This window comes from Bos indicus, chromosome X, assembly GCF_029378745.1.
Source record: "Bos indicus isolate NIAB-ARS_2022 breed Sahiwal x Tharparkar chromosome X, NIAB-ARS_B.indTharparkar_mat_pri_1.0, whole genome shotgun sequence".
In the NCBI taxonomy this organism is placed as follows: Eukaryota; Metazoa; Chordata; class Mammalia; order Artiodactyla; family Bovidae; genus Bos; species Bos indicus.
In genome coordinates, this window is record NC_091789.1 from 110,637,305 (window position 1) to 110,664,264 (window position 26,960).

Here is a 26,960-nt window from a genome sequence, read left to right on the forward strand (position 1 = left end):
TATTGAATTTGTTACAACATTACTTCTGTTGTTTATGTCTGTTTTTTTGGCCCTGAGGCATGTGGGATCTTAGTTCCCCAACCAGGGATCGAACCCACATCCCTTGCATTGGAAGGTGAAGTCTTAACCAGGGGACCACCAGAGAAGTCCCCACCTTGTTTTTAATACACCCAAATTAATCATTATTGTCATCTTTGTTTTTTAATAGTCAATACCTGTTTAGATTTATCTGCATATTTACCAGTTTCTTTCCCACATATTAATTTGCTCATCATCACTTCCTGCATCCTACACTCAACTTCAGGATTCAACATATTTCTTCCCAGAGTGAATCCTGCAGAGATTTTTAGGGTGACAGTCTGTGAGTGATAAGCTCCTTCCATCTTTGTCTGAAAATGTCTTTATTTTGCCCTTCTTTGAGTACAAAATTTAATCAGATGGGGTGGCGGCTTTGAAAATATGCCACTCAGATCTCTTGCTATGGGAGTGTAATTGACAGATGGCCTCAGCTGCTGCACTCTGAATCCACCACCACATTAGCCTGGAGGCCACTGAGGGCGCATTTTACACAGGCTGCTCCCAGTCAGTGACTAAGCACAGCAAGGATACTAAGAATTCCGGCAAGACATGTGACTCCTCTGATGGGCTGCTTTGGCTTGAGGACTCCTCATCAGCCTGGCTGAACCTTTCTTAGAACTGTACTGCAGTCTTAAAATCTGCCTGCACTAGCCTCCCTTTTTGTCAATGTGGTCTGAAAATTCTTCCCTACCTTCTGGGCTTCCTCCCTTTTCCTCCAATCAATCTCTTGCAAATCCTATTCCATCTTGGCTTTTTCTTCTCAGAGGATCCGGAGTAACACACATGGTTTGTAAATTACGCCAATATAAAATGTATACATGAGTACTAGGGGTGTAATATACAGCATGATAACTATATTTAACACTGCTCTCCGGTATATTTGAAAGTTAAGAGAGTAGGTCCTAAGAGTTCTCATCACAAGGGGAAAAAAACATTTTTTTCTTTTTTTGTATTTATATGAGATGGTGAATGTTCATTAAACTTTTGGTGGCCATCATTTCACAATGTCAAACCATTATGCTGTTCAGTGTAAGCTTATAGAGTGCTGTATGTCAGTTATGTCTCAATGAAACTGGAAAAGAATAAAGTGAGATGTTAGCTTGAGGGTAAAAAATAAAATGTGTGCAATAATAAAAGCCTCAGTCCCGCCCTCGCCCACATCTGCCGTTTCCCCCACCACAACCACATTCACATAGATGTACTCCTTTTTATCATTTCTGCTGAACCCTTTGAGTTTTTTTTTAATAATTGTTTTTATTTATTGATTTTTGGCTGTACTGGGTCTTCACTGCTGTACCTGCTTCTCTCTACTTGTGTTGCATGGGCTTCTCATTGTGATGGCTTCTCTTGTTGCGGAACATGGGCTCTAGGGCAAGCAGGCTTCCGTAGTTGCGGTGCAAGGGCTCAGTAATTGAGGCTCCTGGGCTCTACAGCACGGGCTCAATAGTTGTGGCACACCGGCTTAGTTGCCCCACGGAATGTGGGATCTTCCCGGAACAGGGATTGAACCTGGGTCTCCTGCTTTGGCAGGCGGATTCTTTACCACTGAGCCACCAGAGAAGCCCACCCTTTGAGTTTTTTTTTTTTATTAAAACATAATAAAATATGAATGCATAGTCTCTTTCTTACTCAAAGGTAGCATACTATAAACACCACTCTAGTTCTTACACATTTTATCTTCCAGGTCTCTTCAACTTTTGAAAATATCTTCCATCTTTGGGTTACTGTGTCACAAAATTGTGAAACATCTCCTTAAATCTGTTACATAGTTCATTTATTCTCTTTTTATCTGTGTTTAATTTGGTTTTTAATTCATTCCTGAAATTGTTTTCAGTGCCTGTATTTTTTTTATCTTTATATGTCTCTGGTTATTTTTCCTATCTATCTGTTCTTTTTTCATAGAGTCTTGTTCTTAGTGTTTTGATCCTTCTTTTAGATTTCTAGTTATCTAAAATATACCGATCTTATGTTTTCTTTCAAATTTTATTCCATTATCTCTGGTTTGGGACCTCTAGTCCTTCTGCTTACTATCTTCGCTGGTTTCTACTTATGATGCATTGTTTCCTTATGAAGCTTTATAAATGTTTTATTATAAGCTCAACAGAGGTGGGGTGTTTTTTTTTCTTTCTGTGTGTATCCAATGCAACTGGGGTTCTTTGCATTTACTTTTGCCAGGCATATCAGTTAGCATCCAGTGAGGAGACATAAACCACACCAGTAACTTGAAGATAATTAATACAAAGAATTACTAACAAGTTAAAGTTGATTACTAAACAGGTAAAAGAGAACTCTGAAGAAAGTTGAGGGAAAGGATGCAAGGATGGACAAAGCTTAAAAGAGCCCTTCCCCCACCCCTAGGCTGAGACTCAGATCTCATCAGAAAGGGTGGGTTGCAGCACATTGGATGGTGGGAAAATCCTCTGAGTTGCAACAGCTCGCAGCTGGTCCACACCTGGAAAGCCAGGTTGCTAGTGAGCTGGGGCTGGAGAGCAGAGAGCTGTCTTTTTGGGTGCCAGGGAAGCTCACTGGGGGTGCATGCCACTGGGTCTCCTGTACCCTGTTGACAAGGATGCCACTTGCTGGGATTCTGGTGAAAATTGCTGAATGGTGAGCACCACTCCATCTTCTGCACACCACTGACAGTTGCACCATAGATTCAGGAAAGAAAAACACACCAGACCGGAAAGAGGAGAGCTGGCCTCTGCTGGGTTTTACGCTGTTCCTCCAGCACCCTCACTTGACAGAGCCTGACATTACACTCTCTGGCAAAGAAGAAATGTTTTACAAGGTCCAGAATCACAAAGCAGGGCCAAGAAAGGCAGATTTAGCAAACTAATAACTGGCACGTCAAGTTCTTGAGGAGGTATCCCTAGACCAGGAGCAATTCTTCACATTTATTTTATAGTTTGAGATTACCAAACCTGTGTACACATGCTTAGTCGCTCAGTCGTTGTGACTCTGTGTGACCCCATGGACAGTAGCCCGCCAGTCTCCTCTGTCCATGGGATTCTCCAGGCAAGAATACTGGAGTGGATTGCCATTTCCTGCTCCAGGGAATCTTCCCGACCCAGGGATCGAATCTGCATCTCTATGTCTCCTGCATTGACAGGTGGGTTCTTTACCACTAGCGTCACCCAGGAAGCCCACCAAGCCATGTAGGTAGTATAAATTTGGACTTCAAACCCAGAAGAGGCATATCCCTGGGATTTTGATTTTTCAAAGAGACTCCCTCCCCTCAAAGCTTCCCATGTAGCATCACCTGTTCATAAAGGAGGCCCCACTCCCATATGGCTGGTAATTATATAGCCAGAACAAGGTCCATGCAAAAATACTTCTATGTCTTAGTACTGAAAGAATGACATTACAGATTAATTCAAATAGCTGAAACCTATTTAGAACCCCTCATTACTAGCAATGGCAAATTCGTTACATGGAACAGAAGTCCATAGGTGGAATAACAAAATACTTCAAAGAAATACAAGCACAAAACCAAGAACAGACACAAAAGAAAGTGAACTCCCCAAGTGGAAGAAGCAGTTAACATGGCAAATCAAAGAAGACTTTAAAATTAAGTATAATATCCCCAGAGATATTCTAGAAAAATGTGCATGAGGGAAAAGATAATGAGAGCTTTTAGAAATGAAATTTATGATCATTGAAATAAAAGCTCAAGAGATAGACGAAAAAGAATAACAAACATACCTAAGAATGATAATAAAACTGAAGTTCACTAGTGTGGAATAGGTATCAAACAATCAGAATATTCACCCAACGAGTAAGACTCAGAACAGAATGCCCTAAATGGTGTGTACTGGCTTAATTTCAGGCTTAAACACAGATGAAATTGAGCCAAGAGATTTTCCCAGACTATCCAGTGCACAGAGGCAATGAAATGAAAAGTCTAAGAGACGGTCCAAGAGACATGGATGACAGATCCACAAGTTTAAAGGTACATATGATAGTGATTCTACATGGATAAAACAGAGAAGAAGGGAGGGAGTGAAGAAATAATAAATGAAATATTGTAAGAGCCCAAGAAAGATACTAGTCTTGAGAATGCTAGATCCCATCAAATGCACACGTTTTGTTTTTTTTCCATAAAAGTGCTTCATTTAAACCTAATGAAGACAGAGAAGGGGGTCATTTATTCTTATTTTACTGGTGAGGAAATTGTGGTATAGGGTAGATAACTTACTCAAGTAAGTCAGGATGTGAACCCAGACTGATTTCTAATCTACTGATGCACTGTTTTGCCACCAATTTGACAGCGGCTTCAGCTTTACTTATTCAATAACTTTGTGAACACCTCTGAATTCCAGGGCATGGGTGAGTCTAGGAGGGGAGGCTAATTAGAGGTCAGTAAGATGCTGTCCCTATCTTAGTTTATCCTCTTGCAGCCAGTGGCTATGGAGAGAAAATGGTATGACATACTGTGAAGAGAATGGATTTGAGCGTCAGATGAAACTGGAGTTGAATTATCACTCTAGTAGCTCTTACACGCTTTGTGCTCTTAACCCAATTACTTAATCTGAACTTCGGTTTCACAACCATAGGGTGGAAATAACAATAGTACCTATTTCATTGTGTTGAGATAGCCTATGTAAATGTATGAAGATTGAGATATCCTATGTAAAACACTTAAGCTCTTGTTTAGACAATACTAATGTATCTTGCGGAGAAGGCAATGGCACCCCACTCCAGTACACTTGCCTGGAAAATCCCATGGGCGGAGGAGCCTGGTAGGCTGCAGTCCATGGGATCACGAAGAGTCAGACATGACTGAGCGACTTCACTTTCATTTTTCACTTTCATGCATTAGAGAAGGAAATGGCAACCCACTCCAGTGTTCTTGCCTGGAGAATCCCAGGGACGGGGGAGCCTGGTGGGCTGCCGTCTATGGGGTTGCACAGAGTCGGACACGACTGAAGCGACTTAGCAGCAGCAATGTATCTTGGGAACTCACAGATAAATTAATACTAATGTATCTTGGGAGAAGGCAATGGCAACCCACTCCAGTTCTCTTACCTGGAAAATCCCATGGACGGAGGAGCCTGGTAGGCTGCAGTCCATGGGGTCACACAGAGTCGGACAAGACTGAAGCGACTTAGCAGCAGCAGCAATGTATCTTGGGAATTACCAGTTGGGAGATTGGGGAACACTTCATGGGAGAGAGAATATTTGAGCCAGGTGGTGAAGAAGAAATGAAATGTTTAATATGTAGACAGGGGAAGAGATCCCTTCAGGCTGAAGCAACAGCATGAGCAAATGCATGCAGGCAGGAAGCTAAACTGGGTCAGGTCAGACAGTACCTTAAAGGAAATATTAGTAAGTAAAGCTTGAACAGTGGCTTTGGTCTGTGCTCTAGCAAAATAAATGAAATGAGATTATGAAGTCCAGGGAGACAAAACTACTTTGATTTTTCTTTCATTTTGCTACCCTGTGTCCGCATGAGTAGAACGGAACAGCACAGAAGTTATAATGTATTTCATATGTGTTGACAGGCTAACCCAGTGTCTGTTCCTACCTGCGTCTGCTCTGTCCTGATCTCCATTCTAGAGGCTAAAAAAAGCCTTGGTTTCCCAGTCTCCCTCGTGGCCAGTAGTGGCAATGCTTTACCATGCTTTCTTGAACTAGAAACAGTAATCTGTCAGAGGGCTTCTGGGAGAATTTTGCATTATATAATGAAAAAGACAAATATCCCAGAATTATTTGTTTCTCTGCTTCATGCCATGTCTGGAGTTGCAGCAACCATGTTGGGACCATGAAGTGAAGGAGCAAAGGATCCTGGTACAGTTGATACGCTCAACTAATTTCTCAGCAACCACAAATCTCCAGTCACCTTGTTATACGAGAAAAATGAACTCCTGTCCACTGCGAGCCACATTGTCTGTTCTTGTAACCAAAATCATTTCTAGCTGATACAACAGGAGATTTGGGGGCTTTGAGAATTAAAAAAAAATTAAGTATAGCTAGTTTTTACTCCGGAGAAGGCAATGGCACCCCACTCCGGTACTTTTGCCTGGAAAATCCCATGGGCGGAGGAGCCTGGTAGGCTGCAGTCCATGGGATCACGAAGAGTCAGACATGACTGAGCGACTTCACTTTCATTTTTCACTTTCATGCATTGGAGAAGGAAATGGCAACCCACTCCAGTGTTCTTGCCTGGAGAATCCCAGGGACGGGAAGCCTGGTGGGCTGCCGTCTATGGGGTCGCACAGAGTCAGACACGACTAAAGCGACGCAGCAGCAGCAGCAGTTTTTACTCAGGCAGAGTTTCACTTATTCTATTTTTCTCAAATCAGTGCCCACAGTCCTAGTGATTTTGAAAGCTAATCTAGTGTTTGGCTAAGGTCACTCTAAAACTGGGAAAGTCTGCAAATCAGCTGTGAAAATTACATAGCGGAAACAGATGGTTTTAGTGTTCATGAATACAAGTTTTTGCATGGTCTCTTAAATCTGTTTTTTGTTCTATCTGGAAAAGTGTTCTGTTGTCAAAGAGAAATGCTTTGACATTAAATAATGACCTATAACATTAGAATAATTGAGTGCAATATCCATAAAGAGGAAATAACTGACTGATAGGAAATTAAGCATGACAGAAATGTTATTTTGCTTCCAAATGTAAGGCAACATAATGTAACTTTTTCCTGCACTGGAAAATTGTTATACAGTGACTCCAGGGGATGATAAATGCTTACCCAGATATAAGCTTTCAAGGTATAGATTCATCCACGTGATATGTTTATATCTTGGTGGTCCTCAAAGTCAAATAGTTTGGATTCAACATAGTCCAAGTTTCAATATAACAAATACATTTCCGGGTGTCTGGGCTGGCAAAAAAAAAAAAAAAAAACCTCTGAAAAATTAAGAAAACGTATATAAATGAGATTACTGAAGAATGGACTACCTCGTGATACTTGGGAATCTTATTTTGAATCCTTGGTTTAGTGAATATGTTGTTCTACTGCTACCTATCTCTTTGTAGTGCCTAATTGAGCAATCTTATGGTAACATTTGGAAGAAGTCATTTTGGCAGTAATTTTCATAAATATCAAAGAAAAACCAAAGTTATATTCACATGTTCTTCAGGAGCATTGTTTTCTCTCTAAACTTTGCTTTTAGCTTAGAAGTGGGAGTTTCCTTCCCGCTTTGGCTCATTCTATCTTTCAGAAATGTCTAGAAATAATGGGCTAAATTGTTTTGAAGCAAAAAATGAATTCTGTACAAATCTTTCCACTGGTTTAGGAAGACAGTCTAGCATGGGTCTCAAGAATGGCCTTGCTAAGTGTGCCACACTAAGGCCTGACCATCCCTGGATCCTGAATGGTTTCCATAGAGAGTCATGTATTAAGGTAGTCAAGGAGACCAAAACATGACAACTCTGCGGAAAGGGGAACTGGCTTGTCTGATGCTTGCCACAGAATGTACTGAGCCCTTGGCCCTGGATTGCAGCCTAATCCACTATATGTGTAGCCTAGCTCATTGCCTCATGAGACTTGGAGGCATAGGAACTGGTACCACTATGCTGATGCTCCTCTTGTTTTCTAGGCAGTAATAAAATGCTTTATTCTGATTTATCACCTCTCATTGTCTACCATTTTGTCATCTGTGGAAGTAGGAGGTTTACCCTGTGTTAAGGCAATCAGACTACCAAAGACATGTTTGTAGTGTAACAAATCAGGTTCATTGAATCACTGTAATAAGGGAGATCACACAAGAGGAACCATGGGGCATCTCATCAAATGAAGGAAAAGTGACAGTCATTATGGGATCTAGGGGAAGGGTGGCATTTGCATCCATGCATGCTCAGTAGCTTCGGTTGTGTCTGACTCTTTGTGACCCCATGGACTATAGCCTGCCAGGCTCCTCTGTCCATGGGATTCTCTAGGCAAGACTACTGGAGTGAGTTGCTATGCCCTCCTCCAGGGGTTCTTCCCAACCCAGGGAATGAACTCAAGTCTCCTGCATCTCCTGCATTGCAGGTGGATTCTTTACCCAGGGAGCCACCTAGGAAGCCCAGGGTGGCGTTTAGGTGACATTTAAGTGAAGCAGTGTTTTGGAGGTTCCAAGCAAGACTGTGTGTAAAAGGCTGAATATCAGCTCTATGCTGCAAAGTGAACCCTTGGATTAACATATATGTGGAATATTGAAACCAGGACCCCTATCTGAAGCTGTTCACCTAGGATGGAAATTGTAGCTGCTTGTCTAGGTCAAAGTGACTTAGATTCTCCAGGCAAGAGTGCGATGTTTTATTCCTGAAGATACAATTTCAAACGGCAAAGTTTCTGACAGTCCATGATTTTAGAGAACAAAATTTCTCAGTAAGTATGGCAGCAGTAGTCACCCAAACAGCATGGTTACTGTGACATTTTCTGCCTGCAGCATGTTCTTGAGAGAAATATTTCCGGTGAACTGTGCAATTGACTTTGTGTATTACTCAAGCCTAATGAACGACTGGGCAGATTCCTACTTTATCTTTCTGAACTAAATTTGACTTTCACCGTTCCTTCTTTTGTTCAAGGACTATGTATGACATTCAATCTGTAGGACATTATGTTGTGAAATCCAGGTCGGCACCACTGTCTGAGTTCCATTGATTGGAAGGCTTTTTTGGCAGTTTTATTAGTCCTTTTCACTTCTTCCATTGTAAGATGAACTGGTGAGTCAATTTCTGTGACAGTATCTGAATGGTAGCATTTAAGACTCTGAAGATCACACAATTGAATGCTGTAACACAGGTAGATACTAAGAGAAGGTTTTATCATCAGAATTTGAAGAATACTTGTAAGTTATAGGGTATCCAAATTAAATTAAGACAACAGATCTTATCCCAATCTGGAGTCGACAGAGCTAGAGATGGGAGTATTAGCTAAGTTATCTCATTTTTAAAGGAAATGTCTTTGCCACCTATAGTCACTTAGTATTGAGTTCAATTACCTAGGAAACCAATTGGTTTATCACAAGAAATCTGTACCAAGGGAAGTTGGAAGTAGAGTACATACTCAACAGCTGGTTTAATTGTATGTTTTTAGCCAAATCATAAGCAAACTGTAGCCACGTGTAGGAGCTCTACCAAGGAGTGAGTAAGGTTTCAAAGAGCAATATTAAGAATTGGCCCTATAGGGACTTCCCTGACGGTCCAGTGGTTAAGACTCATTGAAGGGCATACAGCTTCGATCCCTGGTTGGGTAATAAGGTCCTGCATGCCATGTGGCATGGCCAAAAAAAAAAAAAAAAGAATAGGTTCTATGGATATTACAGTTCAAGAAGTCAACAAGCTCAATCTGGCAAAGAAGGGGAAAAAAGCCTATCTTGTGCTATGGATGTTGGGCGAAAGCTGTCTACTTCACGCTGGCATCTGCTTCTGAAGGATTTAGAAGAATCTTTAGTTTGAGGTCTCCCGCTGATACAGTCTTCCAGTGAGTTAAGAGCGGCTTATGTATCTTTGAGAGAGATGAGTCCAAGGATCAATGTCCTGGAGTATTACTGTTGTGTTAGTTGTGTGCTAAGGTGCTTCAGTCGTGTCCGACTCTTTGCGACCCCATGGACTGTAGCCCGCCAGGCTCCTCTGTCCGTGGGATTCTCCAGGCAAGAATACTGGAGTGGGTTGCCATTACCTTCTCCAGGGAATCCAGGGATCAAACCTGCATCTCTCGTTTCTTCTGCATTGGCAGGCAGGCTCTTTACCACTAATGCCACCTGGGAAACTCTGCTGTGTTAGTTAAGAGTACCTGGTAATGTCCTCATCAAAGTTGGAGGGATGTCTTTTTTCAGAAGTCAAAGTCTCTGTGTTTTAAATTGTAAAGGCTTTGTTTTGTTTTTTGAATTAATTTTTATTGGAGTATAGTTGCTTTACAAGGTTGTGTTAGTTTCTACGGCACAGCAAAATGAACCAGCCTTCCATATACATATGGACTTCAAGACTTTGTTTTAGAGCAAGGTTTCTCAACCTTAGCACTGTTGACATTTTGGGCTCATAACTCTTTGCTGTCGGCGGGTGGCGGGGGGCTGTTCTGTGCACTGTAGGATGTTGAGCAGCATCCCTGACTTGTACCCACTCAATGCCACTGGCACCCTGCCCCCAGTTGTGACAAACACAAACGTCTGCAGACATTGCCAACTGTCCCTGGGGGTGGGGCTAGCCCCTGGTTGAGAACCACTGTTTTAGAGGAGATAGGAAAACTCTTCTCACGTCCGTTGAATATAAGACTGAAGGTGATATGGTCAGTGCAGATTTTGAGTAAGATGTAATATCTCCCAAAGATGCTTGGTAACAGTTCTAGAGAAGTGAATGTCACCATTGCTAGAGAGAACATCAAGATTTTTCCAAGTAGAAAAGAACTAAATCAAGTAACCTTTTTGTTGTTGTTCAAATTGTGGCTTTTTGATAACCTCTGATGAGTCTCAAAAATAGATACATAATGGCCAAACATAGTTACAGCCCATGTAAATCTATTTGGAACTTTTTTAAAGAGGCTTGAGGCTTTGGCTATAGGATCCATCCCATCTTAACTGTTTCCAGAGGATTATGGCACAGGCAGGTAGGACATGCCCAATAAACATCCTTGGTGGACTTCCCTGGTGGATAGAAGACTGCTTGCCCACGCAGGGAACATGGGTTTGATCCCTGGTCCAGAAAGATTTCATATCCCATGGGGCATCTAAGCCCTTGCGCCTCAACTACTGAAGCCCCTTTGCCCTAGAGCCTGTGCTCCACAATAGGAGAAGCCAAGGCAATGAGAAGCCCACGGACTGAAACAGAGAGTAGCCTCGCTTGCCGCTACTAAAGACTGCACCCAGTGACAGACCCAGTGCGACCAAAAATAAATTTTAAAAAGAGAGACTTAAAAAAATCCCTGGTGATATCTTTTAAACAAATACAGGTTTAAAAATTAGTCAGATTATCTCTGCCTTGGTAATATGACTGAACACTTCTGGCTAATATGTTATATATTAATCACCACTAACACTAGCAGGCTGGAGGAGAATAGCTGTTTAGTTCCTCTTTGCTTCCTACCGTTGCATGGTAAGTTGCTTTAGTCATGTCCCACTCTTTGCGACCCTATGGACTGTAGCCCGCCAGGCTCCTCTGTCCAGGGGATTCTCCAGGCAAGAATATGGAGTGGGTTGCCATGCCCTCCTCCAGGAGATCTTCCTGACCCAGGAATCGAACCCACGTCTCTTAAGTCTCCTGTGTTGGCAGGCAGGGTCTTTAGCACTAGCGCCACCTAGGAAGCCCCATCCTCTTCTGGGGTTTAACATAATTTATAAGGATATAGTCAAAACTACCCTGGGAGTAAGAACACTTTATGGACAGTGGGAACAATGACAAACTTCCGGGAGTTTTTGATTTATATCTGAGAGTGGACCAGAATGGTCCCCGATCAACAAAGGTATTGAAATCTACAAAGAAACTCAACTTTGTAGACAACTACTGTGTAAGTCTGTGTGTTAGCACATGAGGATATTTGCTTTAGCCTGAAAGGTGCACACTGAAATGTATCTACTCTATTTAACTTGTGCATAAGTGATCTAAGAAGACTGAACTTTTTTCATGTGTTAGCTTCCTCCACCTCTTTCTCCCCCACAGTCTTAACTTTGGGAAACAAGAGTTTTCACAGTAATTTTGAGTTACTCACTTAAATGTGGAGAATGCTGAAACAAACTTACGTCTATTATCTTTCTTTTTTATGAGGTGAAGAAGCATATCTTTATGAGGCCATTCCAGGATAATTCAGGCACAAAAGACATCTTAACAGCTTTATTATTTAGGATCTGATAAGGGAAAGACAAAATCAAGAACTGTCAGGAAACAGAAGACATTAATGTAAGTCATAATTTTAAAAACCAAGATACAGTTATACATTTTAAAACCACAGTAATAGATAATAACCTTAATAACCAGGGATCAAACCAGTGTTCCTTGCAGTGGAAGCGCCGAGTCCTAACCACTGGATGGCCAGAGAAGTTCCTTGATAGACATTTGGGTTGTTCCTGTCTTTCAGCCACTGGGAACAGTGCTGCTATGAACATTTGTGTACAAATATTTCTTTGTATACCCATCTTCAATGGTTTTGAGTATATACATAGGAGTGGAATTATTAATATGCTAACAATGTGCTAATATACTAATTATACATTTAACTTTGCAAGACCAACTGAACTGTTTTCCACAGTAGTGCACTTTTTTTTCCTTATTAAATGTTTTTTTTTTAATTTAAATTTATTTATTTTAATTGGAGGCTAATTACTTTACAATATTATATTGGGTAGTGCACTGTTTTACATTCCCACCATCCATGTCCTCACCAACACTTGTTATATCCTGTTTTAGTAACAGACATCTTGCTAGGAGTGAATGGCATCTCATTGTGAATTGTACACTTTAAAATAGTTTGACTTAAATTTCCCTAATGATTAATAATATTGAGTATCTTGCTGCTGCTGCTGCTAAGTCGCTTCAGTTGTGTCCGACTCTGTGCGACCCCAGAGACGGCAGCCCACCAGGCTCCCCCATCCCTGGGATTCTCCAGGCAAGAACACTGGAGTGGGTTGCCATTTCCTTCTCCAATGCGGGGAAAGTGAAAAGTGAAAGTGAAGTCGCTCAGTTGTGTCCAACTCTTAGCGACCCCATGGACTGCAGCCTACCAGGCTCCTCTGCCCATGGGATTTTCCAGGCAAGAGTACTGGAGTGGGGTGCCGTTGCCTTCTCCGATTAAGTATCTTGTCTTGTGCTTATTGGCCACCTGTATATCTTCTTTAGAGAAATGTCTATTCAAATTCTTTGCACATATTAAAAACTGTGTTGTTGTTTGTTGAGTTGTATATATATTCTGAATACTATATACTTGTGAGATTTATGATTCACAAATATTTTCTCCCATCTGTTAGTTGTATGTATTTTCAACTTCTTGATAGCTTCCTTTGATGCACAGAAGTTTCTTATTTTTATGAAGTTCGATTTATCCACTTTTTTTTATTGCTTATGCTTTTCGTGTCAAGTCTAAGGATCCATTGCCAAATCTAAGATCATGAAGTTTTATTATTATGTTTTGTTCTGAGAGTTTTATAGTTTATGTCTTTGATCCATTTTTGAGTTAATTTTGGTGTGTGGTATAAGGAAAGGGTCCAATTTCATCTTTATTTTAATTGAGGAATATTTGATGTACCATACTATATAAGTTTCAGGCAAAAGAGTTGATCATGACTTAGCGACTGAACAACAACAAATACAACATAGTGATTCACAGTTTTTAAAGGTTATATTCCATTTATAGTTATTATAAAATATTGGTGATATTCCCTGTGTTGTACTATATATCTTTGTAGCTTATTTATTTTATACATAGTAGTTTGTACCTCTTAACAATTTCAGTCTTTTGCATGTGGATATCTAGCTCCATTTACTGGAGACCCAATTCTTTGCCTCATTGAATCAATTGCGTGTGGATATCAGCTCCATTTACTGGAGACACAATTCTTTCCCCCATTGAATGGTCTCAGCACTCAAAAAAAATCATTTGGCCATAGATACACAAATTCATTTCTGAACTCTCTATTCCATTGATCTATTTAGTTGTTTGCTTGCTTAGTGACTTTTCTAAACTATTTTTGTAAATTCTGTGTTGTCATACGTGGCCACCTACGTCTGCTCTGTTAGCTTTGTGGTCAGATAATGTTTTGACAGTTTCCTTAAGGACCTGGAGAGAAGAAAAAGAGAAGAAGGAGGAGGAAGAGAGAAGGGAAAAGAAAAGAAATCCCCTTTCTCCTAGTCTTTGCAAATTGGCTCAGTGTCAGGGTACTCCTCCAATGCTTAGCCAAGCCCTTTGCAACTCTGCTTAGCCTTCACATCCTGCTTGCACAGAGCCTGAAGGCAAGCCAGAGGTGAGAGTTAAGGATCTTTTCAGGGTTTTTGTTTTTGTTTGTGTTTTTTTGAGCATGCATCTAGCCCTGGGCATGTATGTGGCCTTCTTGATTCCTAAGTATACGTGGGAGCTTTTAAAAGTCCTTATTTTCTCGTGTACCTCCTTTCCCAATCTCTTCCCGGGCTTTATGGTCTCTCTATTTCTTGTCCGGGGCTGCTACTGCCAATACTTGGGGCCTGAAATGCTTTTGGTAAAAGCTGTTTGGGAAGCTGCTCCAGGCCTGGGAATGCTCCCAGTTGAGCAAAACAAAGGTAAGTCTTGTGCAGGTCCTTTAGGGAGCTGCCAGGCAAGTCTAAACCCACAACCACAAGTATTTGAGAGTCAACTTCATATTGCTCCCTGAGGCACTGGCAACGTACGCCAGGGGTGTGGACTGCTGTCCTTGTGGCTGCTGCCAGTCTAGGATAGAGGGGATTGTAAGTGGGCAGTTTAAAATGCCACTGTGCTCTCTTTCTTCAATACAGCAGCTTTTGTCTTCACCAGGTCTTCCTTTGGTTGTTGTGTTTTTGACCAAATTCTAGAGTTGTGCAAAAGTTGATAATGATTGTTCTTGCCAGCTCATTAGTCGCTTCTGTGGAGGGACACAGTCCTAGAGTTCCCTACTTCCTAATTTTCAGTGACATCATTCCATAATGTACTTTTATATGAATGTGTTTGGATGTAAATATCTAGCGATATAAATAGATAATAAAATTAACGACTTTAATTTTAAGATATAATTAGTGTTGGTATATTAAATAAAATATATATGATATTGAAATTACTATTTTAACAAACTAATGATTTCCTTAAGTAACGGACAAATCCATCATCAGAAAAAACATTTTCTTGTACACATATTTGTATTTTAGGTAATTATTATACTCTTTATAGCTTTTTTTTTTTTTTTTTTTGCCACACTGCATGGCTTGCAGGATCTTAGTTCCCTGACCAGGGATTGAATCTGAGCCCTCAGCAGTGAAAGTGCAGAGTCCTAACCACTGGACTACCAGGGAATCCCCATACTATGTATAGCCTTAATCATTTTTTTTAATTATCTACTTTACATAGGCAACTTTTGAAGCCAAGAACCACCTAGTTAATTTTCCCTGAATATACTTTTTACATTATATTAATAAATTTTAAGGTGGCAAAATAAGCTCATATATCAGCCACAGGACTGGAACCTTCTGTTAACTTACAACAGTTTTATAATAGAAAAGAATAAGGGTAAATTGGAAGAGAGAAGAGAAAAATGTAAAGTGTAAAGAGAAAAAAAAATAAAAGAGAAGGAACCAGTTTTAGAATAAAATTATCATTGTAAAAGCTAAGCACACATTTTAACACATAGTCATACACACATGCGCTTCCCAGGTGGCGCTAGTGGTAAGGAACCCACCTGCCAATGCAAGTACACGTAAGAGATGTGGGTTCGATCCCTGGGTCGGGAAGATCCCCTGGAGGAGGGCATGGCAACCCACTCCAGTATTCTGGCCTGGAGAATCCCACTGACAGAGGAGCCTGGCGGGCTGTAGTCCATGGGGTTGCTCAGAGTCAGACACGACTGAAGCAACTTAGCGTGCACACATATACACACAACCATGCGTGTGTATTAGAGGTGCTTTAAGCTATAGCTTGGGGTCTTGATAGTCTTCTTTCATTTTTTTGAAGTATAGTTGACTTACAATGTATTCATTTCTACTGTACAGCAAAGGGATTCAGTTATACAAATATATATATATAGTTACACATATATATTCTTTTTTCATTATGGTTTATTACAGGATATTGAATCTAGTTCCCTTTTCTATACAGTAGGAGATTGTTGTTTATCTATTCTATATATAATAGCTAACCTCAAATTCATAATCCTTCCCTCCCCCAACCTCCCTACCCCTCAGGACCCACAAGTCTGTTCTTATATCTGAGCCTGTTTCAGTTTTCACAGATACGTTCATTTGTGCCATATTTTTAGATTCCACATACAATGACATCATATGGTATTTGTCTTTCTCTTTCTGACTTCACTTAGGTTATAATCTCTAGGTCCATCCATGTTGCTACAAATGGCATTATTTCATTCTTTTTTATGGCTGAGTAATATTTGTGTGTGTGTGTGTGTGTGTGTGTGCCACGTCTTTATCCACTCATCTGTCTTTGGGCATTTAGGTTGTTTCCATATCTTGGCTATTGTAAATAGTGCTTCTATGTACATTGGGATGCATGTATCATTTCAAATGATAGTTTTGTCTGGATATATGCCCAGGAGTGAGATTGCTGGATCATATGTCAACTCTATTCTCAGTTTTTTAAGGAACATCCATACTGTTCTTCATAGTGGCTGCACCAATTTACATTCCCAAGAATGTAGGAGAGTTCCCTTTTCTCCACACCCTTTCTAGCATGTTATTGGGGCCTTGATAATATTATTATCATACTATTAAAAAAGCTAGTACTTATTAACACTTGTATGGAAAAAAATAACATGGTCTCTGTCTTTTAGACAAGTCAGTCTCCTCATGAGTTTTTTTTCTTTTTTTTGGTCTCTTTATTCTAAAGCTCCTCTCAAATGAACAATCTTATCCATGTCAAAGTTGCCTAAAGTAGGCATGACAATTCCAAATTGTTCTTAGTGAACTTATGCCAGAAGTTAGTATAAGTTTATTAGCCAACAAACCCACGAGAATCTGGCTGACACTTGGTCAAACATAAAAATATCTCTGACGAATGACTTGGGCCCTTAACTCCAACGTTAAGTCATCTCGACTGCTGATGGGAAGAATCAGCACTCTCCTGGAAGGCAGAATATTTACAAAGATCTCTTCCAAAGTCAATTTCTCATAAGTTCTCAGACAAGCAACAGACAAGATGGTGGATACACAAACAATAGAAGGTGGTGTTAAAAGCTAGATTCCACCAGAGGACACCAAAGTCTAATCAGATCTCTAAAATTTCAGGAGGTGAATAATACTTCTGATACCACAGGGACAAAGAAACCATCAGAGTCCATATTCGGTGCAAAACCCATGTAATCAGGGACAGAGATGCCTCAAGTAGATGAAAGGCAAGGGGCTGCGGATGTCCATGTGATTACTGAGTCAAAGTTCCTGGTTCAGGACTTCCCTGGTGGTCCAGTGGTTGAGAGTCCGCCTTCCAGTGCAGGGGACAAGGATTTGATTCCTGGTTGCGGAGCTAAGATCCCACCTGCTGCAGGACAACTGAGCCTGCACACCACAACCAGGGAAGCCCGCGAGACCCTATGAAAACGAAAAGATCCCGCATGTCACAAGAAGATGCCACGTGCTGCAATTAAGACTCGACGCAGCCAAAGAAATAAATCATTATCTCAGCTGTACCTTGATAGAAACTCCAAATGTCCTAGCCAAATCTGCTTAAGACCAACAGAGATAAACCCATAGCCTGAAAAATTCAGTTTTTATTGACCCATCATGCTGAGGGACCTGAGATGGCTTTGGCTGATGGACTGGGGAGCTGTTGAAGACATGGCTGGTGTGTCTGTGTGACAAGAGAGTGAGAATGAATGGCAATAGCCAAGCTGTCTCCCGTGCTTCAGGCTGCCGCATAGACCATTCAGTTGGGACAGAATTATTCCCTCAACAAGGCTTGCTACTTTGGATTTCTGTTCCAATGACTATAGTATGGCCAATCTGACTTCCCTGAAGCTGATTTAAAAAAAAAAAAAAATCCCACAGAATACCATGGAAGAACCTATTCAAAGCCTGAGTGCTATAGGTGCTCCAGACTGACAATGGACAATGGACAGAATGACAGCTCCCACGATGAGCCTCCCACTGCAGAGAATGGCTGAGAAGATACTTCGATCTGCCTCCTGCCTCAAGTGGAAGAAAGACTCCACCATCTTTGTTTTACTACTTGGGGGCCCTCTGTAGTAGACTATGATGACACTGAGACCCAAAATGCCCCGGATAAAGATGGGCACCCCAAACCAGGCACAAACTGCGATCTAAGACAAAACGATGGAAGGGAAAGGCACAGCAGTCTTGTCTGATTTAATGAAAATGATGGAATCAAGGGAGAAGCCAGCTTAGTTCCACTGGTGAAGAGATTGGGTTATTGTAGCTCCCTCTAGGGGCCATTGTAGTTCCCTCTCCTAGATGACTCAGAGAGAAGCCTTTGGCCCCCAGGGAGAAATAGTGGCTACTGACCTAGAACAAACGAACAATGTGCCCATGGAAAGAGGACACTAACCCTGGTACCTGAAGAAAGAATATCTCTGTTCCCTAGGAAGTTGGGGGGTGGGTGGAAATATTTAACACTTCCTCCATTCTCTAGACCCAGTGCTGCAGCATCACAAAATAATGACATGGTCCTCTTGAGTTAAGCAACAGCTGCAATTGGCAATAACCCTGCTGCTGGGTTTGTCATCCCATCTGAGTCCTAGGGGGAAAAAAAAAAAACTACTGTGGGATCAAAACTTTTCTGCTGTGCGGGACACCTGCACAATAGCAGGACTATTCAGTTCTGCCCAACAACCTCGGGAAAGCTGGACCCCTGGGGTGTGTCGGACACCTCAGCTCCTTCCTCATATGGGCACCAGTGTAACCTTGTTCCAATCTGGCTGATAGGAATTAAGACATTTAGCTCTTGGCCTTGGGTTCCTCAGCTGTGATGCAACTCACTGCTCACAGAATGTCCATCCGAGCCCATTGAATCACTCCCTGGGACTTGGGGGCATGAGAACCAGAGCTCCCATGCTGATATCTCTGCTGTTGCTGTGCTGAGGCTTATTCTGATCACGTAATCTACTTCCAGTACCTATGGATGCCAGGTTTACTCCTTGCAATCCACAGGTTGGGGGTTCTTCCTATTAATTACAAAGGAAGAACAAGGCAAGGGGAGATTTTCATCTCTTCATGAAGAATATAATAATTGTATTCTAAATGGGTTCCTTTCTGCTTCTATTTCTAATAATACCCCTCTTTTTCTTTTTCCTTTGTTCATCCACTAGAAATCATTTATTTAAAAGATATTGAATTTTACAAAGAGGTATCTGCACCCTCTGTGTTCACTGCAGTATTATTCTCAAGAGCCAAGACCTGGAAGCAACCAATGCTCAGTTGCTCAGTTGTGTCTAATGACTCTGACTCCATGGACTATAGCCCACCAGCCTCTTCTGTTCATGGAATTCTCCAGGCAAGAATACTGGAATGGGTTGCCATTTCCTCCTCTGAACTGTCCGTCAACAAACAAATAAAATGTGGAATACACACACACATACACAAATGCATGCACACATGCATATTATTTAGCTATAAAAAAGAAAACCCTGTCATTTGTGACAACACGTACAAAACTTTGAAGGCAGATGCTAAGTTAAATAAGTCAGACAAAGAAAGGCAAATACAGGGAATCCTTGACCAACATGGGTTTGAACTGCCCAGGCCCACTTATACATGAATTTTTTCCCCTGCTTCCCTGGTAGCTCAGATGGTAAAGAATCTGTCTGCAATGCGGGAGACCTGGGTTCAATCCCTTGGTTCGGAAGATCCCCTGGAGAAGGGAATGGCAACCCATTCCAGTATTCTTGTCTGGAGAAGTCCATGGACAGAGGAGCCTGGAGACCTACAGTCCATGGGGTCGCAAAGAGTTGGACACGACTGAGTGACTAACACACACACAAATATGTATTACACAATCTACAGTTCGTTGAATCCTCAGATGCAGAACAGCATATACAGAGGGCTGATTGTGAAGTTAGACATGGATTTTTTAAACTGTGCAGGTCATTGCCTTCACCCTCATCTTTTTAAAACTGTACTGTACGATCTCAGATGTAGAATCTAGAAAAGCCAAATTAATAGAAACAAAGAGTAGCTTGGTGGTTGCCAGGGGCTGGGAATTGGGGAAATGGAGAGATGCTGCTCAAATGGTAAAAACTTCCAGTTTTAAGATGGAGTAAAAAGCCTCTTGATGAAAGTGAAAGAGGAGAGTGAAAAAGTTGGCTTAAAGCTCAACATTGAGAAAACGAAGATCATGGCATCTGGTCCCATCACTTCATGGAAAATAGATGGGGAAACAGTGGAAACAGTGTCACTTTATTTTTCTGGGCTCCAAAATCACTGCAGATGGTGACTGCAGCCATGAAATTAAAAGACGCTTACTCCTTGGAAGGAAAGTTATGACCAACCTAGATAGCATATTTAAAAGCAGAGACATTATTTTGCCAACAAAGGTCTGTCTAGTCAAGGCTATGGTTTTTCCAGTAGTCATGTATGGATGTGAGAGTTGGACTGTGAAGAAAGCTGAGTGCTGAAGAACTGATGCTTTTGAACTGTGGTGTTGGAGAAGACTCTTGAGAGTCCCTTGGACTGCAAGGAGATCCAACCAGTCCATTCTAAAGGAGATCAGCCCTGGGATTTCTTTGGAAGGAATGATGCTAAAGCTGAAACTCCAGTACTTTGGCCACCTCATACGAAGAGTTGACTCATTGGAAAAGACTCTGATGCTTGGAGGGATTGGGGGCAGGAGGAGAGGGGACGACAGAGGATGAGATGGCTGGATGGCATCACTGACTCGATGGACATGAGTCTGAGTGAACTCTGGGAGTTGGTGATGGACAGGGAGGCCTGGCGTACTGCAGTTCATGGGGTCGCAAAGAGTCGGACACGACTGAGCGACTGAACTGAACTGAACTGAAGTTCTGGGGAATCTAGGTGTCTTTTCTTTGCTTTTTTTGGCCACATCTTGTGGCATGTGGAATCTCAACTCTCTGACCAGGGATAGAACTTGAACTCCCTGCAGTAGAAGCAGGGAGTCTTAACCAGTGGACTGCCAGGGAAGTCCCAAGTTCTAGAGGTCTAATATGCAGCATGGGAACTATAGTTAATACGTATTCTATACTTGAAAGTTGCTAAGAAGGGTATCTTAAATGTTCCCACCACAAACATTTTAAAAAGGTAACTATGTGAGGTGAAAAATAAAGATATTGAATTTTAACGTAGCTAGAAAAATTTCAGGTTATAAATTTGTGTGTGTGTGTGTTTTGAGAGCTCCTTGGAAACATTCTTATTTCAAGGCCTGAAACCAAAATTGTTAAAATATTGGACATTTTCATTTCTTTTATAAGCAGTTATCATTGAAGTTTATTATAGCTTTCTTTTTTAAAGTTAGTTTTAAACACTGTATACATTACAAAAAAATGTTCTTAAAATCTGAAAAAATTGAGTAGATATATTAAAGGTTGTTCATTAGGGAAGAAAAAAGATCCAGGCCTTTAGTTGGCTACCCATTCTCAATTTTTTTAAAACAAATCTATTGTGTATATTATCACATATACCGAAAACAAGAGAAAGAGTAAAATGAATTCCCATGTATCCATCATCAGCTTTAATAATTGTCAACATTCTGCCAAACTTATTTCATCTACCTCCTACAACTATTTTTCTGAACTATTTAAAAAGAACTTCTAGACACTTCATTTCACATGTAAATATATTAATATGTAAGTCAATCTTAATCTCAAAAGGTTAACGCAATATAAGTAAAATTACAATGTATAGATGAAGGAATATGCGTGTTCTATTCACTCATGAAAACCAGACATGCTAGGTGCTGGGAATATTAGAGAGAGAGTCAGTTGAGGGCAGAAGATGGAAAGTTCATGGGTTATTTAGGTGAAAAATCAAATACAAGCATTATTGCCCCTAGGTGATGATAATGGTAATAGCTAATATTTGTAGATAAATGACTCTTTTAAGCCCTTTGCAAATGTTATTAAGAATAAATGTAATTTTTTAATAAAATTTTTGAAAACCACAAATGGTTTCTATGAAGTGGAAACAGACTCATGGTTGCCAAGACAGTGGCAGGAGGGATGGATTGGGGGTTTGGGATTAGCAGATGCAAGCTAGTGTGTATAGGATGGATAAGCAACAAGGTCCTACTGGATAGCACAGGGGACTATATTCAATATCTTGTGATAAGCCATAATGGAAAAGAATATGAGAAACAAGATATGTGTATATGACTGAGTCACTTTGATGTACACCAGCAATTAAACACAACATTGTGAATCAATTATACTCTAATACTTATTTTTTTAAGAAGAATAAACATCATTCATTCTTCATAATCATCCTCTGAGGATGAGGAAACTGAGAAACCCAGAGAAATGAAGTAACTTCCTGGAAAGCATTCAGATCATAAGAAGTTAAGCTAGAATTGTAATCTAAGTGGTCTGATTTCAGAGGCTGTGTTGTTGTTTACTCACCCAGTCATGTCCGACTCTTTGCAACCCCGTGGACCACAGCATACCAGGCCTCTCTGTCCCTCACCATCTCCCAAAGTTTGTCCAAATTCGTGTCCATTGCTATGGTGATGCCATCCAGTCATCTCATCCTCTGACGCCCTCTTCTCCTTCTGCCCTCAGTCTTTTCCAGCATCAGGGACTTTTGCGATGAGTCAGCTGTTCATATCAGATGACCAAAATACTGGGGTTTCAGCATCAGCATCAGTCCTTCCAATAAATATTCAGTTGATTTCCCTTAAGATTGACTGGTTTGATCTCTTTGCTGTCCAAGAAACTCTCAGGAGTCTTTTCCAACACCACAGTTTAAAGGCATCAGTTCTTCATGGCTCCGCCTTCTTTGTGGTCCAGCTTTCACAAAGATAGAGTGGTATCATACGCATATCGTCAAGGCTGTATATTGTCACCCTGCTTATTTAACTTATATGCAGAGTACATCATGAGAAACGCTGGACTGGAAGAAACACAAACTGGAATCAAGATTTCCGGGAGAAATATCAATAACCTTAGATATGCAGATGACACCACCCTTATGGCAGAAAGTGAAGAGGAACTAAAAAGCCTCTTGATGAAAGTGAAAGTGGAGAGTGAAAAAGTTGGCTTAAAGCTCAACATTGAGAAAACGAAGATCATGGCATCTGGTCCCATCACTTCATGGAAAATAGATGGGGAAACAGTGGAAACAGTGTCAGACTTTATTTTTTTGGGCTCTAAAATCACTGCAGATGGTGAATGCAGCCATGAAATTAAAAGACGCTTACTCCTTGGAAGGAAAGTTATGACCAACCTAGATAGCATATTGAAAAGCAGAGACATTACTTTGCCAACAAAGGTCTGTCTAGTCAAGGCTATGGTTTTTCCAGTGGTCATGTATGGATGTGAGAGTTGGACTGTGAAGAAGGCTGAGCACTGAAGAATTGATGCTTTTGAACTGTGGTGTTGGAGAAGACTCTTGAGAGTCCCTTGGACTGCAAGGAGATCCAACCAGTCCATCCTAAAGGAGATCAGCCCTGGGTGTTCTTTGGAAGGAATGATGCTAAAGCTGAAACTCCAGTACTTTGGCCACCTCATGCGAAGAGTTGACTCATTGGAAAAGACTCTGATGCTGGGAGGGATTGGGGGCAAGAGGAGAAGGGGACGACAGAGGATGAGATGGCTGGATGGCATCACTGACTCGATGGACGTGAGTCTGAGTGAACTCCGGGAGTTGGTGATGGACAGGGAGGCCTGGCGTGCTGTGATTCATGGGGTTGCAAAGAGTCAGACGCGACTGAGCGACTGATCTGATCTGATATGCATATCTAAGGTTGTTGATGTTTCTCCTGCCTATCTTGATTCCAGCTTGTAACTCATCCAGCCCCACATTTCTCATGATGTGCTCAGCGTATAGATTAAACAAACAGGGTGACAGCAGTCAGCCCTGTTGTACTTCTTTCTCAATCTTGACCTAATCAGTTGTTCCATACAGGGTTCTGACTGTTGCTTCTTGACCTGCATACAGGTTTCTCAGGAAACAGGCAAGATGGTCTGGTATTCCCATTTCTTTAAGAGCTTTCCATAGTTTATTATGATCCACACAGTTAAAGGCTTTGGTGTAGTCAATGAAACAGAAATAGATGTCTCTCCAGAATTCCCTAGCTTTCTCTGTGATCCAGCAAATGTTGGCAATTTGATCTCTGCTTCCTCTTCCTTTTCTAAACCCAGAGTGGACATCTGGAAGTTCTTTGTTTGCATAATGCTGCAGCCTAGCTTGCAATATTTTAAGCATGACCTTTCTAGCATGGGCCTCTGGAGAAGGAAATGGCAACCCACTCCAGTATTCTTGACTGGAGAACTCCATGGACAGAGGATCCTAGTGGGCTACAGTCCGTGAGGTTGCCAAGAGTTGGACATGACTGAGCAACTAACACTACTAGCATGGGAGATGAGTGCAATTGTTGGATGGTTAGCACATTGGTTGGTACTATCCTTTCTGGGAATTGGGATGAAGATTGGCCTTTTCCAGTCCTGTAGTCACTGCTGGGTCTTCCAGACTTGCTGACATAATGAATGCAACACCTTGATGGCATCATCCTTTAGGATTTTGAACAGTTCTACTGGAATTCTGTCACATCCACTAGCTTTATTAACAGCAGTGCTTCCTAAGGCCCACCTGACTTTGCTTTCCAGATTGTTTGGCTCTGGGTGGCTGACCACACCATCGTAGTAGTCCGGTTCATTTGGATCTTTTTTATACAGTTCTGTGTATTCTTTCCAGCTCTTCTTGATGTCTTCAGTGTCTACTACGTTTCTACCATTTATGTCCTTTATTGTGCCCATCTTTGGGCAAAATGTTCCCTTGATATCTCCAATTTTCCTGCAGAGATCTCTAGTCTTTCCCCTTCTATTGTTTTCTTCTAGTTGTATACACTGTTTATTGAAGACGGCCTTCTTGTCTCTCCGTGTTGTTCTTTGGAAATCTTCATTTAGCTTGATATACCTTTCCCTTTCTCCCTTGCTTTTTGCTTCTCTTCTTTCTTTAGCTATTTGTAAGACCTCCTTGGATAACCACTTTGCCTTCTTGCTTTTCTTTTTCTTTGGGATGGTTTTGCTCGCTGCCTCCTGTACAATAGTACAGATCTCTGTCCATGGTTCTTCAGGCAGTCTGTCTACCAGATCTAATCCCTTGAATCTATTCATTACCTCCACTACATATTCATAGGGGATCTGACTGAAGTTGTACCTGGCTGGCCTAGTGGTTTTCCCCAATTTCTTTAGTTTAAGGCTGAATTTTGCTATGAGAAGCTGATGATCTGAGCCACCATCAGCTCCAGGTCTTGTTTTTGCTACTGTGTACAGTTTCTCCATCTTCAGCTACAAAGACTATAATGAATTTGATTTTGTTATTGGCCATTTGGTGATGTCCATGTGTAAAGTCATCTCTTGTGCTGTTGAAAAAGGGTATTTGCTATGACCAATGCATTCTCTTGGCAGAATTCAGTTAGCCTTTGTCCTGCTTCGATTTGTTCTCCAAGGCCAAACTTGCCTGTTACTCCTGGTATCTCATGACTTCCCACTTTTGCATTCCTATCCACAATGATGAATAGAATATCTCTTTTTTGTGTTAGTTCTAGGAGGTCTTCTAGGTCTTCATAGCACTGATCAACTTCAGCTTCTTTGGCACTGGTGGTAGGGGCATAGACTTGGATTACTGTGATGTTGAATGGCTTGCCTTGGAAATGAACTGAGATCATTCTGTCTTTTTTGAGGTTGCACCCAGGCACTGCATTTTGGACTCTTGTTGATTATAAGAGCAACTTCATTTCTGCTATGGGACTCTTGCTCACAGTAGGCTGTGCTCTAAGAAGAAAGACTACCTTAATATTGCGGTAAAATCAATGCTATTTATCCACTAAACCATTTCATTTTCTTCCTAGGCACACAGGTAGACTTGTATTTCCCAGCTCCTTGTGCTTTAAACAAGCCATGTGACTAATTCTGGCTAAAGGAATGTGGGTGGATATTAAAAAAAAAAAAAAAAATCTCTGGGTTAGAGCGATTGTTTCCCAACATTACAGACCAGGGTTCTTGGCCTTTCCCAATGAACAGAAATTGATCAGAGGCTAGACAAGAAATTCAGGCAAGGCTTTACTGGAGCTCCTACTGTAGCAGAGGGGAGTGAGGACAAACTACAGTTTTCCTTGCTCACTACGTGTGGTGGAGGCAAGCTTGTTCCTTATACGGGGTGAGGGTAGGGGTGTGTTCAGGGCTGGCCAGGGGGATGGCTTAGGTGATCTGCTCATCTCTCACATGGGGTTGTGTGCAAGGTTCCTGTGCTTTTGCTCCCAACACCCAGTTTTTGCTCCAGGCTCCTCAAAAGTGGTCATTGGTTGTTCTTGTTGTTTTTTGGTCTCTTTGTATCTCTGGGGTCCAGAATTTGTCCCAACTGTGCATGCACACAGTTGTTTTTAGTACCATGTAGTTTCTTTGTATTTTGTTGCTTGAGGAGAGGTGTCCAGGTACAAGCATTGCAGCAAAGGGTCCCAGATCCCAGCCTGTCTCACGAAGATAAAAAGAGCCTGTTTTGCTGGGTTAATTGCTTAGAGGAGAGCCTCTCCATCAGGTACATTTTTACTGAACTTTGTGAGCACAAGAAATAAGCTCTTACTGTGCTAAATCACTGAGATTGGGGGGGGGGTGTTTGTTATGGCAGATTGTGTAAATAATACTAATAGAAACATTTTAAACTTTTAAAAATTATGAAATAGTTCAAAACTAATGAAAAGTACAGAATATATTAATAAACAATCATATCTCTGCCCCTAGATTTAACAGATTAATATTGTCACATTTCCTTTTGGTCAATCTTCAAGAAACCCATTGGGTATGGGTGTGTTAGTTGCTCAGTCATGTCTGACTCTTCACAACTCCATGGACTGTAGCCTGCCAGGCTCCTCTGTCCATGGAACTCTTCAGGCAAGAATACTGGAGTTGGTTGCCATTCCCTTCTCCAGACGATCTTTCTGACCCAGGGATCGAACCTGGGTCTCCTGTGCAGCAGGTGGATTCTTTACCACTGAGCCACCCGGGAAGCCCAAGAAACCCATTAGCTATAACTAATAGCTAATAACCAATAAAGCATCACTGTGTCCCTACCCCTTCCTAGACATAATTACTGTTCTGAAGGTGGTGTCTATTATCCTCATTCACAT

The 26,960-nt window shown here is 41.3% G+C and overlaps 1 non-coding gene and 2 pseudogenes across 1 annotated transcript; 2 read left to right on the forward strand and 1 right to left on the reverse strand.

The window, feature by feature from the left end:
* Positions 1–17,690, forward strand: part of LOC139181450 (large ribosomal subunit protein uL22-like) — a 39,217-nt pseudogene extending 21,527 nt beyond the window's left edge.
* LOC139181559 (small ribosomal subunit protein eS1-like) overlaps positions 1–26,960 on the forward strand; it is a 251,412-nt pseudogene that overhangs the window by 211,000 nt on the left and 13,452 nt on the right.
* On the reverse strand, positions 14,926–14,998 carry TRNAE-UUC (transfer RNA glutamic acid (anticodon UUC)). The gene has a single exon. It is a non-coding gene; the product is annotated as a tRNA-Glu (tRNA).